The sequence below is a fragment of the Mustela nigripes genome, chromosome 2, assembly GCF_022355385.1.
Source record: "Mustela nigripes isolate SB6536 chromosome 2, MUSNIG.SB6536, whole genome shotgun sequence".
Taxonomy (NCBI): Eukaryota; Metazoa; Chordata; class Mammalia; order Carnivora; family Mustelidae; genus Mustela; species Mustela nigripes.
In genome coordinates this window covers 210,475,403-210,493,405 of record NC_081558.1, presented here as the reverse complement: position 1 = coordinate 210,493,405, position 18,003 = coordinate 210,475,403, and the positions used below count along the sequence as shown (strand labels likewise).

The following is an 18,003-nucleotide window of genomic DNA, read 5'->3' as shown; positions in this document are numbered from 1 at the left end:
GTGAACTTACATCCTTAATCTTGTCTTTTTTTTTTTTTTTTTAAATTAACATGTGTTATTTGGGTACAGGTCTGTGAATCATCATGCGTACACATTTTGCAGCACTCATCATAGTACATACCCTCCCCAGTGTCCATAACCCCACTACTATCCCTACGCCCCCACCCCCAGCAGCCCTCAGTTTGTTTCATGAGATTAAGAGTCTCTTATGGTTTGTCTCCCTCCTGATCCCATCTTTATTTTTTCCTTCCCTACCATCCAACCCCTCCTCACCCTGCCTTTCAAATTCCTCATATCAGAGAGATCATATGATGATTGTCTTTCTCTGATTGACTTATTTTGCTCAGCATGATATCCTCTAGTTCTATCCACGTTGTTGCAAATGACAAGATTTCATTTCTTTTGATGGCTGCATGGTATTCCATTGTATATATATACCACATCTTCTTTATCCATTCATCTGTTGATGGAATCTAGGTTCTTTCCATAGTTTGGCTATTGTGGACATTGCTGCTATAAACATCTGTGTCTACGTGCCCCTTCAGATCACTACATTTGTATCTTTAGGGTTAATACTCAGTAGTGCGTTTGCTGGGTCATAGGGTAGCTCTATTTTCAACTTTTTGCAGAGCTCCATACTGTTTTCCAGAGTGACTGCACCAGCTTGCATTCCCACGAACAGTGTAGGAGGGTTCCCCTTTCTCTGCATCCTTGCCAATATCTGTTGTTTCCCAACTTGTTAATTTTAGCCATTCTGACTGGTGTGAGGTGGTATCTCACTGTGGTTTTGATTTGTATTTCTCTGATGCCAAGTGATGTAGAGGACTTTTTCATATGTTTGTTGGCCATTTGGATGTCTTCTGCCCATTTCTTGATTGGATTATTTGTTCTTTGGGTGTTGAGTTTGATAAGTTTTTTATAGGTTTTGGATACTAGCTCTTTACCCAATATGTTATTTGCAAATATTTTCTCCCATTCTGTCAGTTGTCTTTTGGCTTTGTTGACTGTTTCCTTTGCTGTGCAAAAGCTTTTGATCTTGATGAAATCCCAGTAGTTCATTTTTGCCCTTGTTTCCCTGCTTTTGGTGATATTTCTAGGAAGAAGTTGCTGTGGCTGAGGTCGGAGAAGTTGCTGCCTGTGTTCTCCTCAAGGATTTTGATGAATTCCTGTCTCACATTGAGGTCTTTCATCCATTTTGAGCCTATTTTTGTGTGGTATAAGGAAATGGTCCAGTTTCATTCTTCTGCATGTGGCTGTCCAATTTTCCCAACACCATTTGTTGAAGAGACTATCTTTTTTCCATTGGACATTCTTCCTGCTTTTTTGAAGATTAGTTGACCATAGAGTTGAGGGTCTATTTCTAGGCTCTCTAGTCTGTTCCATTGATCTACGTGTCTGTTTTAGTGCCAGTACCCTGCTGTCTTGATGATGACAGCTTTGTAATAGAGCCTGAAGTGTGGGATTTTAATGCCGCCAACTTTGGTTTTCTTTTTCAACATTCCTCTGGCCATTCGGGGTCTTTTCTGGTTTCATATGAATTTTAAGATTATTTGTTCCATTTCTTTGAAAAAAAAATTGATGGTATTTTGTTTTGTTTTGTTTTTCACCCTTGAAATATTATATTAGACCCTAAAATTTTTTTTGTTTTTAAATTGATGGTATTTTGATACAGATTGCATTAAATGTGTAGATTGCTTTAGGTAGCATAGACATTTTCACAATATTTGTTCTTCCAGCCCATGGGCATGGAACGTTTTTCCGTTTCTTTGTGTCTTCCTCAATTTCTTTCATGAGTACTTTATAGTTTTATGAGTATAGATTTTTTGCCTCTTTGGTTAGGTTTATACCTAGGTATCTTATGGTCATGGTGAATAATCTTTTTAATGTACTGTTGGATCCTATTGGCTAGTATTTTAGTGAGAATTTTTGCGTACGTGTTCGTGAAGGATATTAGTCTGTAATTCTCCTTTTTGATGGGGTCTTTCTCTGGTTTTGGGATCAAGGTAATGCTGGCCTCATCAAATGAGTTTGCAAGTTTTCCTTCCATTTCTACTTTTTGGAACAGTTTCAGAAGACTAGGTATTAATTCTTCTTTAAATGTTCTTCCCTGGGAAGCTGTCTGGCCCTGGGCTCTTGTTTGTTGGGAAATTTTTGATGGCTTCTTCAATCTCCTTACTGGTTATGGGTCTGTTCAGGTTTTCTGTTTCTTCCTGGTTCAGTTTTGGTAGTTTCTATGTCTCTAGGAATGTATCCATTTCTTCCATATTGTCAAATTTGCTGGCATATAGTTGCCCATAATATGTTCTTATAATTGTTTATATTTCTTTGGTGTTGGTTGTGATCTCTCCTCTTCATTCATGATTTTAATTAATTTGAGTCCTTTCTCTTTTCTTTTTGATAAGTCTGGCCAGGGGTTTATCAATCTTATTAATTCTTTCAAAGAACCAGCTCCTAGTTTCATTGATTTGTTCTACTGTTCTTTTGGTTTCTATTTCATTGATTTCTGTTTTGATCTTTATTATTTCTCTTCTCCTGCTGGGTTTAGGTTTTCTCTGCTGTTCCTTCTCCAGCTTCTTTAGGTATAGGGTTGTATAGGTGTGTAGGTGTAGGTTATGTACTTGAGACCTTTCTTGTTTCTTGAGAAAGGCTTATATTGCTATATACTTTCCTCTCAGGACTGCCTTTGATGTGCCCCACAGATTTTGAACAGTTGTGTTTTCATTTTCACTTGTTTCCATGAATTTTTTCAATTCTTCTTTAATTTCCTGGTTGACCCATTCATTCTTTAGTAGGGTGCTCTGTAGCTTCCATGTATTTGAGTTCTTTCCAATGTTTCTCTTGTGTTTGAGTTCTAGCTTCAGAGCATTGTGGTCTGAAAATATGCAGGGAATGATCCCAATCTTTTGGTACCAGTTGAGACCTGATTTGTGACCCAGAATGTGATCTGTTCTGGAGAATGTTCCATGTGCACTAGAGAAGAATGTGTATTCTATTGTTTTTGGATGAAATGTTCTTAATATATCTACCTGATGTCCATCTGGACCGGTGTGTCATTTAATGCTTTTATTTCCTTGTTGATCATTTGATGATTTGTCCATTTCAGTGAGGGGGTGTGTTAAAGTCCCCTACTATTATTGTATTATTGTTGACGTGTTTCTTTAATTTTGTTATTAATTGGTTTATGTAATTGGCTGCTCCTATGTTAGGGGCATAGATATTTAAAATTTTTAGATCTTGTTGGACAGACCCTATAAGTAGGGTATAGCATCCTTCCTTATCTCTTATAGTCTTTGGAGTAAAATCTCATTTATCTTTTATAAAGATCGCCACCCCAACTTTCTTTTGATGTCTATTAGCATGGTAAATTGTTTTCCACTCCCTCACTTTCAATCTGGAGGTGTCTTTGGGTCTTAATTGAGTTTTTTGTAGACAGCATATCGATGGGTCTTGTTTTTTTTTAATCCCATTCTGATACCCTATGTCTTTTGATTGGGGCACTTAGCCCATTTATATTCAGGGTAACTATTGAGAGATACAAATTTAGTGCCATAGTATTGCTTGTAAAGTGACTGTTACTGTATATTGTCTCTGTTCCTTTCTGGTCTACTACTTTCATGCTCTCTCTTTGCTTAGAGGACCCCTTTCAATATTTCCTGTAGGGCTGCCTTGGTGGTTGTAAATCCTTTTAATTTTTGTTTGTCCTGGAAGCCCTTTATCTTTCCTTTTATTTTCAGTGACAGCCTAGCTGGATATATATAGTATTGGCTGCATATTTTTTCGTTTAGTGCTCTGAATATATCATGCCAGTCCTTTCTGGCCTGCCAGGTCTCTGTGGATAGGTCTGCTGCCCGTCTAGTATTTCTACCGTTGTTACAGACCTCTTGTCCCAAGCTGCTTTCACGATTTTCTCTTTGTCACTGAGACTTGTAAGTTTTACTATTAGATGACGGGGTGTGGACCTATTTTTACTGAGTTTGAAGGAAATTCTCTGTGCCTTCTGGATTTTGATGCTTGTTCCCTTTGCCATATTAGGGAAATTCTCTGCTATAACTTTTTCCATTATACCTTCTGCTCCCTCTCTCTTTCTTCTTCTGAGATCCCAATTATTCTAATATTGTTTCATGTTATAGTGTCACTTATCTTTTGAATTCTCCCCTCCTGGTCCAGTAGTTGTGTCTCTTTTGCTCAGCTTCTTTATCCTCTATCATTTGGTCTTCTATATCACTAATTCTCTCTTCTGCCTCATGTACTTAGCAGTAAGAGCCTCCATTTTTTATCTCATCTCATTAATAGCTTTTTTGATTTGTTTAGTTAGATTTTAGTTCTTGTATTTCTCCAGAAAGGGATTCTCTAATATCTTCCATGCTTTTACCAAGCCGTGCTAGCACCTTGGTATTCGTCATTCTGAACTCAGTTCCGACATATTATTAATGTCCATATTGATTAGGTCCCTAGTTGTTGGTACTGCCTCTTGTTCTTTTTTTTTTGTGGTGAGTTTTTCCGCCTTGTCATTTTATCCAGATAAAATATATGAATGAGAACAAAATGCTAAAAGGGTAGCAGCAACCCTAGAAAAATAACCACTAATCAAATCAGAAGAGACCTGAAACTTGGGGAGGAGGGAGAAGAAAGGGGGAAAATAAGAAAAAAAAAGTGTGTGTGTATGTGTGTGTGTATTATATTATATGTTATATAGTATATAGATATAATATCTACCTATCTATATCTATATCTATATCTATATCTAAGACTGGGGAGTAGAACAGAGACACTCACGTGATTTTGGTTGTATTTTGTTCTGTTAGAAGAAACTACCTACCAAAATTTTAAAGGTAGAAAAACTTCTATATATACACAAAAATAAGGGTGAACACAATGAAGGTATGAAATATGACTCTAAAGATAAAAATTAAAAAGGATTCTAAGAAAGGAATTGATAAGAAGTTGGTTGAAAAAAGAAAAAAAGAGAAAGACTGTGATTGAAGCTGGAGACTAGAATAAAGCTAGGCACTAGATTCAGGGTGTATTTTGATCTATTGGAAGAAATTGTATGCCACAATTTTAAAGGAAAAAAAAATCCTATATGTTTATAAATAATAAGGGTATTTACAATGAAGGGATAAAATGTGACTAAATGAAAGTTAAAAAGGATTTTTAAAAAGATACTGATAAGATAAAATAGTAAAAAAACATTAAAATAGGAGAGAGGAAAAACTAAAATAGAATAAGAAAAAAATAAAATTTGAAAAATTTAACTTTGAAAGATTAAAGGATCATGGGATAAAATTCATGGGATGAATTCTATGTGTTACTTCTCCCCAGCTCTGGATTTCCGCTGTTCTCCTTGATTGGTGAGCTTGGTACTGGCTGGATGTTCTTGCTGATCTCCTTGGGGAGGGGCCATTGCAGTGATTCTCAGTTGTCTTTGCCCGAGGTGGAATTGTACCACCCTTGCCAGGGGCCAGGCTAAGCAATCTGCTTAGGTTTGCTCTTGGTAGCTTTTGTTTCCTAAATGCTTTCCGTACAGCTTTGGAGGACGGGAATGAAAATGGTGGCCTCCCAGACTCTGGCCTGGAGGAACTGAGAGCTCAGGGCCCCACTCCTCAGTGCGCTGTCAGAGAAAAACAGTCAATCTCTCCCGCCTCCGTGGCCTCCAGCTGCACTTAGAGCCTACCTGGCCTGTGACTGAGCATTTCTATCTTTGGCACAAAGCCCTGTTTGGAGTCTCCAAACTCATCAGATTCCTGCCACTCACTCCCATGCCACTCTGCTTAGAGGAGGAAAGAGAAGGTCTCTCTGGATCTTCCACTTGTGGGGTCCCTGCTTGAAGAGCAGTGGCCCGACTGTGCCTTGGATCACAGTTTAAGGTAACCCTGAGCTGAGACCCCCCCGCCCCCCCATCCTTGGCTATGTTTCTGCAGCCGAGTTCCCTGCTCCAATACCTGGGAGCTTTGCCATACTCAGACACCCCCGGTCTTTCTGTGACTCCACGGGTCCTGAGATCACACTGTCTCCAAGAGGGCTCCACCCCTGCTTAGCCTCTGGAGCGACGTCCCTCAGTGGAGCAGACTTCTAAAAGTTCTGATTTTGTGCTCCGCTGTTCCACAGCTTGCCAGGAACAGACCCCTCCCCCAGTGGTCTATCTTCCCATTGCTTCGGATTCATTTCTCCAAACGTCCTACCTTCCGGAAAGTGGTTGATTTACTGTTCCTAGAATTGCTGCTCTTCTTCTCTTCTGTCTCCCGTTGAGTTTGTAGGTGTTCAGAATGGTTTGATAACTACCTAGCTGAACTCCTGGGACCTGATGATATCTCAGTCTCCTATTCCTCTGCCTTCTTGCTCCACCCCTTACTCTTCTTTATCGTTTTCAGAACCAGGTGGGAAGAAGGGATGTTTCCTCCTCAGCCCTCACCAGTCCTTAGCCGGAGGGGATCCCTGCGTGAGTCAAGGTTGGGGGGTGGTGTCTTCAGGGACCACTGGGCCTCTCCAAAGTTGGGGCCAGACTTGGGCCATACAGTGCAGGGTCTACCCCAGTCAGAGTCTGGTTTTCTCTCCCAATTTTGCATTCTTCCTCAGCGTTGGAATTTCTGCCTTTGTGGAATACAACCCAAACAAGCCAACGGGGCCCACTCCCTTCAGAAGGCAGTCAGAGGATCTGGACATCTTTCCCTGTTCATATGTATAGTTGGTGTTGACTTTATTTTTAATTAGCTGCAGTGTGTTTCTGGATATGCTATACCAGGGGTTTTCAAACTTTCAAGGGGTAGATAGTCATTGCTTTAAGCTTTCTGAGCCATACGGTCTTTGTCCCAACTATATTGTACAACATAGAGACAATACACAAACAGGTTGCATCGCTGCATTCCAGTCAAACTATTTACAGAGACAGGTTATGGGCCATGGTTTGCTGACCCTTGTGCTATACCATGCTTATTTTTTCTGTCTCTTATTTGTGGACATTTAGACCTAACTGTCTTCATATATACATATATATATATATATATATATGTATATATGTACATATATATATGTATAAAATTTATAGTACATGAGCTCCTTCTTTTTTTTTTTTCATGAGCTCCTTCTTGAAGGTGCCTTATACCTCCTGAAAATAAAGCTCCCCGTTAACATGAAAAACTTCACAGACTTGTGGTAATAGTTTTGCTTTAGTTGTCCAGTGCTTAGAAAAAAGTACAATGACTAAAGTCATTACATGTTTACAAACGAGAAGTGTTTCATCGTTCATACTGGATCAATGCATATTTGAAAAACATAAGAATAAAACCTTTCCATTGGTAGACAATGCTTGCGAGAAACCTGTGGGTCTTGGAAGGCAGTCTGGCCCGCAGGGTAACCCATTGTTGACAGTGACAGCACAGCCTCCTTTGGCTTGTCCTTGCAGAATCATCACGAGGGCCAGCAAACCCATCTCTCAAAACAGGAGAGGCAGTCTGTGCTGCTGATCTTTTCCCAGCAGCACTGTTTTCTTCCTCCGTTAGTGTCCCACGCCCTGCCTCCGCCAGCACCCTTTCCATCTTCCTCCTTTTCTGTTTTCTCCTTGCTAGTGCTTTGGGCATGGCCGAGGTTCCTAACAGCAACTCCCCCTCCCCTTGTTGCCATCTGATTACAGAGTTTGTGGGTGCTAAGCCTCCCATAAGGGCTGATTTGGCCTGAGGGTTAAGGGCTATTTGAGGCATACCTCAAATCCTTCAAGCTAAAAACAGAAGAAGCACTCCTTAGATTGGGGCATCCTGAGGGTAGAGATTGGTAATGACCTAGGAAATCAGAGCTGTTCATTCTAGGAAAGTGGCTTTCACCGAAGTACCTAGACACCACCCTGAGAGGAGCCATTAGGGTTCAGAAACAGGAATTTATTTTAGATCCTCAGTTGGCAGACAGCAGCTGCGGTCTGTGTGATAGGTTCATGTTGAGCAGTAGGTTTTTTCCAGAGGAGCAAAGTGTTACAAAACCCAAATCAGCTTGTTGGCTGACATTTGAATTGAGAGCTTTGTTGGGCATGTAACCATGTTGGTTCACTTGGAAAAAGACATTATTATTTTTTTTTTAACAGATCCAGAAAGTCATTTGTGAATTCAAGGAATGGAACAGTAAGAGGGAAGAAATAGGCCTGAAGCATTTTTCTTTAACCCTGCCAGTGTCCCACAGACAACAAAGCCAGTATGCCGTGTACCCTCTCTGGTGCTGTTCTTTCTCACCTTTCAGAGGGCGTCTTTCTGTTTTTATCATTCTGTTGTAACCTTTCCCTGAGGGGATATTGTCTTTTTTTTTTTAATTTTAAAGATATAATTGATTTATTTTGTAATGCAATATTGTTTAACATTCACAGGCTGACTTGAATGAATTATTCATCAGCTTTTTTTAATTTTTAAATTTATTTTCAGTGTAACAGTATTCATTGTTTTTGCACCACACCCAGTGCTCCATGCAAACTGTGCCCTCTCCAATACCCACCACCTGGTTCCCCAACCTCCCACCCCCCGCCCCTTCAAAACCTTCAGATTGTTTTTCATAGTCCATAGTCTCTCATGGTTCACCTCCCCTTCCAATATCCCTCAACTCCCTTCCCCTCTCTAACTCCCCTTGTCCTCCATGCTATTTGTTATGCTCCACAAATAAGTGAAATCCTATGATAATTGACTCTCTCTGCTTGACTGATTTCACTCAGCATAATCTCTTCCAGTCCCGTCCATGTTGCTACAAAAGTTGGGTATTCATCCTTTCTGATGGAGGCATAATACTCCATAGTGTATATGGACCACATCTTCCTTATCCATTCGTCTGTTGAAGGGCATCTTGGTTCTTTCCACAGTTTGGCGACCGTGGCCATTGCTGCTGTAAACATTGGGGTACAGATGGCCCTTCTTTTCACTCCATCTGTATTTTGGGGGTAAATACCCAGTAGTGCAATGGCAGGGTCACAGGGAAGCTCTATTTTTAATTTCTTGAGGAATCTCCACACTTCTCCAAAGTGGCTGCACCAACTTGCATTCCCACCAACAGTGTATGAGGGTTCCCCTTTCTCCACATCCTCTCCAACACATGTTGTTTCCTGTCTTGCTAATTTTGGCCATTCTAACTGGTGTAAGGTGGTATCTCAATGTGGTTTTAGTTTGAATCTCCCTGATGGCTAGTGATGATGAACATTTTTTCATGTGTCTGATAGCCATTTGTATGTCTTCATTGGAGAAGTGTCTGTTCATATCTTCTGCCCATTTTTTGATATGATTGTCTGTTTTGTGTGTGTTGAGTTTGAGGAGTTCTTTATAGATCCTGGATATCAACCTTTTGTCTGTACTGTCATTTACAAATATCTTCTCCCATTCCGTGAGTTGCCTCTTTGTTTTGTTGACGGTTTCCTTTACTGTGCAGAAGCTTTTGATTTTGATGAAGTCCCAAAAGTTCATCTTCGCTTTTGTTTCCTTTGCCTTTGGAGACAGATCTTGAAAGAAGTCGCTGTGGCTGATATCGAAGAGATTACTGCCTATGTTCTCCTCTAGGATTCTGATGGATTCCTGCCTCACATTGAAGTCTTTTATCCATTTTGGGTTTATCTTTGTGTATGGTGTAAGAGAATGGTCGAGTTTATTTCTTCTACATATAGCTGCCCAGTTTTCCCAGCACCATTATTGAAGAGACTTTTTTCCACTGTATATTTTTTCCTGTTTTGTTGAAGATTATTTGACCATAGAGTTGAGGGTCCATATCTGGGCTCTCTACTCTGTTCCACTGGAAGTATAGTAGAACTTAATAAAAATGCAAGGTTCACACTTCACAAGGACAGCTGTAAAAAAGATAAATTGTCGAGGATGTAGAGAAATTGGAACCCTCTTACACTGCTGAGGGAGAAGTCCAGCGGTGCAGCGGCTTTGAACAACAGTCTGGCGGTTCCTCCAAAGGTGTAGCCCAGAGTTTATGACCCAGCAATTCCCCTCTCAGATATACCTACCCAAGACTTGAAAACATCCACACAAAAACTTGAACATGAATGTTCATAGTAGTTTGTATAGCACTTGTTCATAACAGCCCTAATCCAAAGGTTCATCTGTGGATGAATGGATACATAAAATGAGGTTTTTCCATAAAATGGAATATTGTTCAGTCACAGAAAGGAGCAAAATACTCATATATGGCACAACACGGATGAGCCTTAAAGACATGCTAAATGAAAGAACCTTGTCACAAAAGGTCACATATAATAGTATTTTTATGAAATACACCGAATTGGCAAATCTAGAGCAACGGGAAGTAGATTAGTGGTTCCCTGGGGCCGGCTGGGGCACTGCCGGGATTGGGTGGCAAGGGCTATATGCAGGGTTTCTCTCTGGGGTGACAGAAGTGCTCTCGAGTTGTGATGGCCGCGTGGTTCAGCAGGAATTCTGGGGCCCATTGGATTGTACACTTTAAATGGGTCAGTGGTATGGCCTATGAGCTAGATGTCAGTAAACCTATTTTTTTAACCAAATAAGGTTAGTGCCTAATTAGGATTCTACCCCTCTTCCCACCTGCAGCTAACACAGGAAGGCCAGGGGCTGTCAGTCTGACAGTGTCTGTAAATGCCCACGCATCACATTTGTTATCTTGTCCATCCTTACCATGATCTGATGAGGAAGTATTTTCCTGCTTTTTGTAAACGTAAATGTTATTGCTGAGGTCACGTAGCTGCTGAGGGGCAGAGCTGGGATTCAAGCCTCAGTCAGCCTCCAGACGCCGTGCTTGTGATGTTCATACAGCAAAGATTGTGTTTGTGGAAGGCACACACAGGTGTACGGAGGCTCCTGATCTCACCTGATCAGGGCTCTGTGTAGCTGGATTGGTCATTCTTGGAAGAACATTTGGAGGGTTGAAATGCTACAGTCTTGACTGTTTAAGTCTGTACTTTTGGCACTTTTTGTTTTTTAAGATCTTATTTATGTATTTGGCAGAGAGAGAGACACACAGCGAGAGAGGGAACACACAAGCAGGAGGAGTGAGAGAGGGAGCAGGGAGCCCAATGCGGGGCTCGATTCCAAGACCCTGGGATCGTGACCTGAGTGGAAGACCGATGCCTTCCACTTAATAACAACTGAGCCACCCAGGCGCCCTTCTCCTGGCACTTTTGATAAGCAAAGAGACCCCTTAATACGTTGAAGAGCAGACTCATGGCCCAGGGAACCCATCTTCAAAAACGATAGCCCAGTCCCTGAGAGAGGGTGTTACTAGCCACATTTTCCAGAGGAGCAAACCGGCTCAGAGAAGGGAAGTATTGGGGCCATGGGTATTCAGCGTGAGCCCAGAGCCATATGGGGTGGGAGTGGAGCTACCTGAGTCACAGGAAGTTTAAACTTTTCTTATTGCTTGTTAGGATGTGCGCCCCTGACCGTGGCATCGGACACTGCCAGGTTCTACAAGCCCATCCCAAACCCACAGAATCTCTGAGGGTAGGGCCAGGAATATGTATTTTCATGGAGGCCCCAGGTGATGTCGTGCCCTTTGGGAGCCACTGATCTAGAGATTCTGGAGGAGAAGTGCCCTCTGAGGTGCTGGTCCCCCGGATTTTAGTTGGTCATCTCATGACTCTTAACATGTGAAATATTAGGCACGCCCCAGATTCTGTGACTCCGAGGCCAGGTCTCTGAATTCAGGTCTTGCCAGAGGGTTGGGGTGACAGAGGGCCTTGAGATAATCCTCTCAGACCCCCTCATTTTGTTGTGGAAGCCTTGAAAGGCTGAGGAGCTTTCTCTGGACCCCGAATTTGGCCTATCAGAATCCATGTTTTCTTTGTGATTCTAGCAGACATTACACTGCCCTGCATTCTCCTTCAGTAGTGTGAGACCTAGATGGTCTCCCCAATGGACTCCCCAAACTGTATTCTTCTATAGAAGAATCAGTGGAAGTGAGGCAGTTGGAGGAGAAAGGAGAGGGGCAGCCCCAGCCCAGGAAGGGGCGGAGAGACACGAACAGGAGCTGAGCCCCTCCCTACACTGGCCTGCACGTTCTCATCTGATTTTCCCATCTTGTTTCACAGTAGCTCTGTGGGGCAAGTATTCCATGTTTTACCAGAGATGAAGAAACTGAGGGACAGAGGGGTCATGGGACCCATCCACATTATACAATTGGGATTCAAGCCCAGGAGTCCCTGAATTCAAGTCTATCACTTGCCAGTTATACCGATTTCTGTTTCCAAAATGGGCAGCCTACAGTGTAGAGTGGGGATAGACCGTCTGACATCAGTTTGTTTTGTCTCATTTTCATGTTCTAATAGGAAACTTCCCCGACCTCATCGGGCAGACTGGCAAAAGGGGACAAGCAGCAGCCAGGTGCCACGAGGAGGTCCTGCCCTGGCATCCCTGGGGGCCAAGCCCTCTCCTCGTGGTTTTCCATTTTACAACCCCTCTCCCTGTCACTGTGACACCTACATCCCATAGGGGCAGAGGAGTGAGAAGGGGTGAGTGATCCCAAAAGGCAGCCTTCTCGCATTTCAGAGGAATTTGTCCTGACAGTGGCAGACTCTCCTTTTGATCTTAGGGGCCCTTGTCTGGTGACGCAGCTCTGGTGATGGGCATTTAAAAGCCTTCTGTTGGTGCTTAGAGTCTGCACAGGACTGTGCAGGGTCTGCCCAGTAGTTATTAGGACAGTAACAAATTCCAGTTTTAAGTTTGCCCTTGTCATACAGGGAAACTTCAAAATGTTTGCAATAAAAGGGAATTCAGGATGTCGCTCACGATGGGGTTCAAGTGTAAGGGTGTGTTTGTTGCAGGCAGTGTAGATCTTTGCTTCCGGGGTCCTCCCAAGCCTCAGATAGTAAGGGTGGCAGCAGCCATGCCAAGCCTTAGCTGTTCATGGGAACCACATGTGATGCATTTTTAAAAAACTTCATTGAGGAATAATTAACAAATATATTTGTAAAAACTTAAAGTGTACACATGATGATTTGATACACATACACATTATAGAGTGATTACTGAGATGGAGATCATGAACATATTCATCAGCTCACATAGTTAACATAGTTAACTTTTATTTTCTTTCTGTGGTGGGAATGCTTATGGTTTGCTCTCAGTGACTTGCAAGTAAATAGTACCGTGGCATTAACTAGTCACTATGCTGTGCATTAGTTCCTCTGAACTTACTCTTCTTAGAGCTGAAAAATTGTACCCTTTGATCAATGCTGCTCTATTTCCCCATCCTTCCAGCCCCTGGCAACCACTATTCTATTCTGCATTTGTATGAAACTGGCACCCCCCCCGACTTAATATTCCACGTGGGTAATATCATACAGTATTTGTCTTTCTCAGTCTGGCTTATTTCTCTTAGCAAAATGCCTTCCAGGCTGATCCATGTAGTTGCACGTGGCAGAATTTCCTTTGTAATGGCTGAATAATATTCCATTGTATATATGTACCACATTTTCTTTACCCATTCATCTGTTGAAGCACACTTTATATTGTTCCAGTATCTTGACTATTTTGAATAATGCTGTAATGAATGTGGGTGTGCAGATATCTCTTTGAGATACTGACTTCAATTCCTTTGGATATATGCCCAGAAGTGGGATTGCTGGATCATATGGTAATTCAATTTTAAATTTTTTGTGGAACTGTTAATACCGCTTTCCATAATGGTCATACCACTATACTACCACCAACAGTGTCCAGGTGTCCTTTTTCCCCACATCCTCACCAACCTCAAGATCTCAGTTCTTTTTGGTAATAGGCTTCCTACTAGATGTTATCTCATTGTGGTTTTGATTTGTATTTTCCTGATGATTAATGATGTTAAGCATCTTTTCATATATCTTTTGTGTCTTTTTTTTTCTTTCTGAAAAATGTCTATTCAGGTCCTATGCCCATTTTAAAATCATATTATTTGCTTTTCTTGCTATTGAATTGTATGAGTTCTTTGTATATCATACATAATACAGTTTGCAAATTTTATCACCCATCCTACAGGCTTTTTTTTCAATTCATTGACTGTTTCATTGTTGTGAAGAATCTCTTTAGTTTGAAGCAGTCCCACTTGTTTATTTTAGCTTTTGTTACCTGTACTTTTGATGTCTTATCCAAGAAATCATTGGTAAGACCCATGTCAAGGGTCTTTTCTCCTATGTTTTCTTCTAGTAGTTTTATGGTTTCAGGTCTTACATTTGAATCTTTGTTCTATTTTGAGTTAATTTTTGTGAATGGTATAAGATAAGGGTCCATTACGTGCCCTCCATAATACCCACCACCAGGCTCACCCAACCTCCTACCCTCCGCCCTTTCAAAACCCTCAGATTGTTTTTCAGAGTCCATAGTCTCTCGTGGTTCGTCTCCCCCTCCAGTTACCCCCAATTCCCTTCTCCTTTCCATCTTCCCATGTCCTCTGTATTATTTCTTATGCTCCACAAATAAGTGAAACCATATGATAATTGACTCTCTCTGCTTGACTTATTTCACTCAGCAGAATCTCTTCCAGTCCCATCCATGTTGGTACAAACATTGGGTATTCATCCTTTCTGATGGAGGCAGAATGCTCCATAGTGTATATGGACCACATCTTCCTTATCCATTCATCCATTGAAGGGCATCTTGGTTCTTTCTACAGTATGGCGACCATGGCCATTGCTTCTATGAACATTGGGGTACAGATGGCCCTTCTTTTCACATCTGTATCTTTGTGGTAAATACCCAGTAGTGCAATTGAAGAATCATAGGGAAGCTATATTTTTAATTTCTTGAGGAATCTCCACACTGTTCTCCAAAGTGGCTGCACCAACTTGCATTCCCACCAACAGTGTATGAGGGTTCCCCTTTCTCCACATCCCCTCCAACACATGTTGTTTCCTGTCTTGCTAATTTTGGCCATTCTAACTGGTGTAAGGTGTTATCTCAATGTGGTTTTTTTTTTTTTTTTTTTTAAAGATTTTATTTATTTATTTGACAGAAATCACAAGTAGGCGGAGAGGCAGGCAGAGAGAGAGGAAGGGAAGCAGGCTCCCTGCTGAGCAGAGAGCCCGATGCGGGACTCGATCCCAGGACCCTGAGATCATGACCCGAGCCGAAGGCAGCGGCTTAACCCACTGAGCCACCCAGGCGCCCCTCTCAATGTGGTTTTAATTTGAATCTCCCTGATGGCTAGTGATGATGAACATTTTTTCATGTGTCTGATAGCCATTTGTATGTCTTCATTGGAGAAGTGTTCATGTCTTCTGCCCATTTTTTTTTTTTTTTATATGATTATCTGTTTTTTGTGTGTTGAGTTTGAGGAGTTCTTTATAGATCCTGGATATCAACCTTTTGTCTGTACTGTCATTTGCAAATATCTTCTCCCATTCCGTGGGTTGCCTCTTTGTTTTGTTAATGGTTTCCTTTGCTGTGCAGAAGCTTTTGATTTTGATGAAGTCCCAAAAGTTCATTTTTGCTTTTGTTTCCTTTACCTTTGGAGACATATTTTTGAAAGAAGTCGCTGTGGCTGATGTCGAAGAGATTACTGCCTATGTTCTCCTCTAGGATTCTGATGGATTCCTGCCTCACATTGAGGTCTTTTTTTCCATTGTGTACTGTGTAAGAGAATGGTCGAGTTTCATTCCTCTACATATAGCTGTCCAGTTTTCCCAGCACCATTTATTGAAGAGACTGTCTTTTTTCCACTGTATATTTTTTCCTGCTTTGTTGAAGATTATTTGACCATAGAGTTGAGGGTCCATGTCTGGGCTCTCTACTCTGTTCCACTGGTCTATGTGTCTGCTTTTATGCCAGTACCATGCTGTCTTGGTGATCACAGCTTTGTAATAAAGCTTGAAATCAGGCAACATGATGCCCCCAGTTTTGCTTTTCTTTTTCAACATTTTCTTTGCGATTTGGGGTCTGTTCTGATTCCATACAAATTTTAGGATTGTTTGCTCTTTGAAAGATGCCCGTGGAATTTTGATCAGAATGGCATTAAAAGTATAGATTGCTCTAGGCAGTATAGACATTTTAACAATGTTTATTTTTTTGATCCATGAACATAGAATGGTCTTCCATCTTTTTGTGTCTTCTTCAGTTTGTGTTCTTTAGTTCCTTGAGTACAGATCCTTTACCTCTTTGGTTAGGCTTATTCTCAGGTATCTTATGGTTCTTGGTGCTATAGTAAATGGAATCGATTCTCTAATTTCCCTTATGGTACTTTCATTGTTAGTGTATAAGAAAGCAACCGATTCCTGTACATTGACTTTGTATCCTGCCACGTTACTGAATTGCTGTATGAATTCTAGTAGTTTGAGGGTGGAGTCTTTGGATTTTCTGTATAAAGTATCATGTCATCTGCGAAGAGAGAGAGTTTGACTTTTTCATTGCCAATTTGAATACCTTTTATTTCTCTTTGTTGTCTGATTGCTATTGTTAGGACTTCTAATACTATGCTGAACAAGAGTGGTGAGAGTGGGCATCCTTGTCATGTTCCTGATCTCAACGGGAAGGCTGCAAGCTTTTTCCCATTGAAGATGGTATTTGCTGTGGGTCTTTCATAGATAGATTTTATGAAGTTCAGGAATGTTCCCTCTATCCCTATACTTTGAAGCGTTTTAATCAGGAATGGATGCTTGATTTTTCAAATGCTCTTTCTGTATCAATTGAGAGGACCATGTGGTTCTTCTGTCTTCTCTTACTGCTGTGTTCTATCACATTGATTGATTTGTGAATGTTGAGCCATCCTTGAAACCCAGGGATGAATCCCACTTGGTCATGGTGGATAAACTTTTTAATGTGCTATTGGATCTTATTAGCTAGGATCTTGTTAAGAATCTAAGCATCCATATTCATCAGGGATATTGGTCTGAAATTCTCCTTTTTGGTGGGGTCTTTGCCTGGCTTGGGGATCAGGGTAATGTTGGCTTCATAAAAAGGGTCTGGAAATTTTCCTTCTGCTTCAATATTTTGAAATAGTTTCAGGAGAATAGGTGTTATTTTTTGTTTGAAAATTTGGTAGAATTCTCCAGGGAATCTGTTGGTCCTGGGCTCTTGTTTTTGGGAGTATTTGGATCACTGCTTCAATCTCATTACTAGATATCAGTCTATTCAGGTTGTCAATTTCTTCCTGGTTCAATTTTGGAAGTTTATAGTTTTCCAGGAATGCATCCATTTCATCTAGATTGCTTAACTTTTTGGCATATAACTGTTGATAATAATTTCTGATAATTGTTTCGGTTTCCTTGGTGTTAGTTATGATCTCTCCCTTTTCATTCATAATTTTATTAACTTGGGCCTTCTTTCTTTTCTTTTGGATTAGTTTGGCCAATGGTTTATGGATTTTATTGATTCTTTCAAAAAACCAGCTTCTAATTTCATTGATACATTCTACTGTATCTCTAGTTTCTATCTCATTGATCTCTGCTCTAATCTTAATTATTTCCCTTCTTGTGTGTGGAGTTGGCTTAGTTTGTTGTTGATTATCCAGTTCTTTAAGGTGTAGAGACAGCTGGTGTATTCTGGATTTTTCAGTTTTTTTGAGGAAGGCTTGGATGGCTATGTATTTCCCCCTTAGGACCGCTTTTGCTGTATCCCATAGGTTTTGGACTGAAGTGTCTTCATTCTCATTGGTTTCCATGAATTGTTAAGTTCTTCTTTGATTTCCTGGCTGATGCAAGCTTTCTTGAGGAAGGTGGTCTTTAGTTTCTGGGTGTTTGAATTCCTTCCAAACTTTTACTTGTGGTTGAGCTCCACTTTCGAAGCATTGTGATCTGAGAACATGCAGGGAATAATCTCAATCTTTTGGTATTGGTTGAGCCCTGATTTGTGACCCAGTAGGTGGTCTATTCTGGAGAAAGTTCCATGTGCACTCAAGAAGAATGAGTATTCTGTTGTTTTAGGGTAGAATGTTCTGTATATATCTGTGAGATCCATCTGGTCCAATATGTCATTCAATGCTCTTGTTTCTTTATTGTATTTCTGCTTGGATGATCTGTCTATTACTGAGAGTGGTGTGGTAAGATCTCCTACTAATAATGTATTCATATCAATATGACTCTATCTTGATTACTAGTTT

General features: G+C 40.9%; 1 protein-coding gene across 4 annotated transcripts in view; it reads left to right on the top strand.

Moving 5' to 3' along the window:
* The window catches only part of SETD4 (SET domain containing 4), a 63,520-nt gene that overhangs the window by 28,101 nt on the left and 17,416 nt on the right, over positions 1-18,003 (top strand). The gene's annotated exons all lie outside the window — the stretch shown is intronic.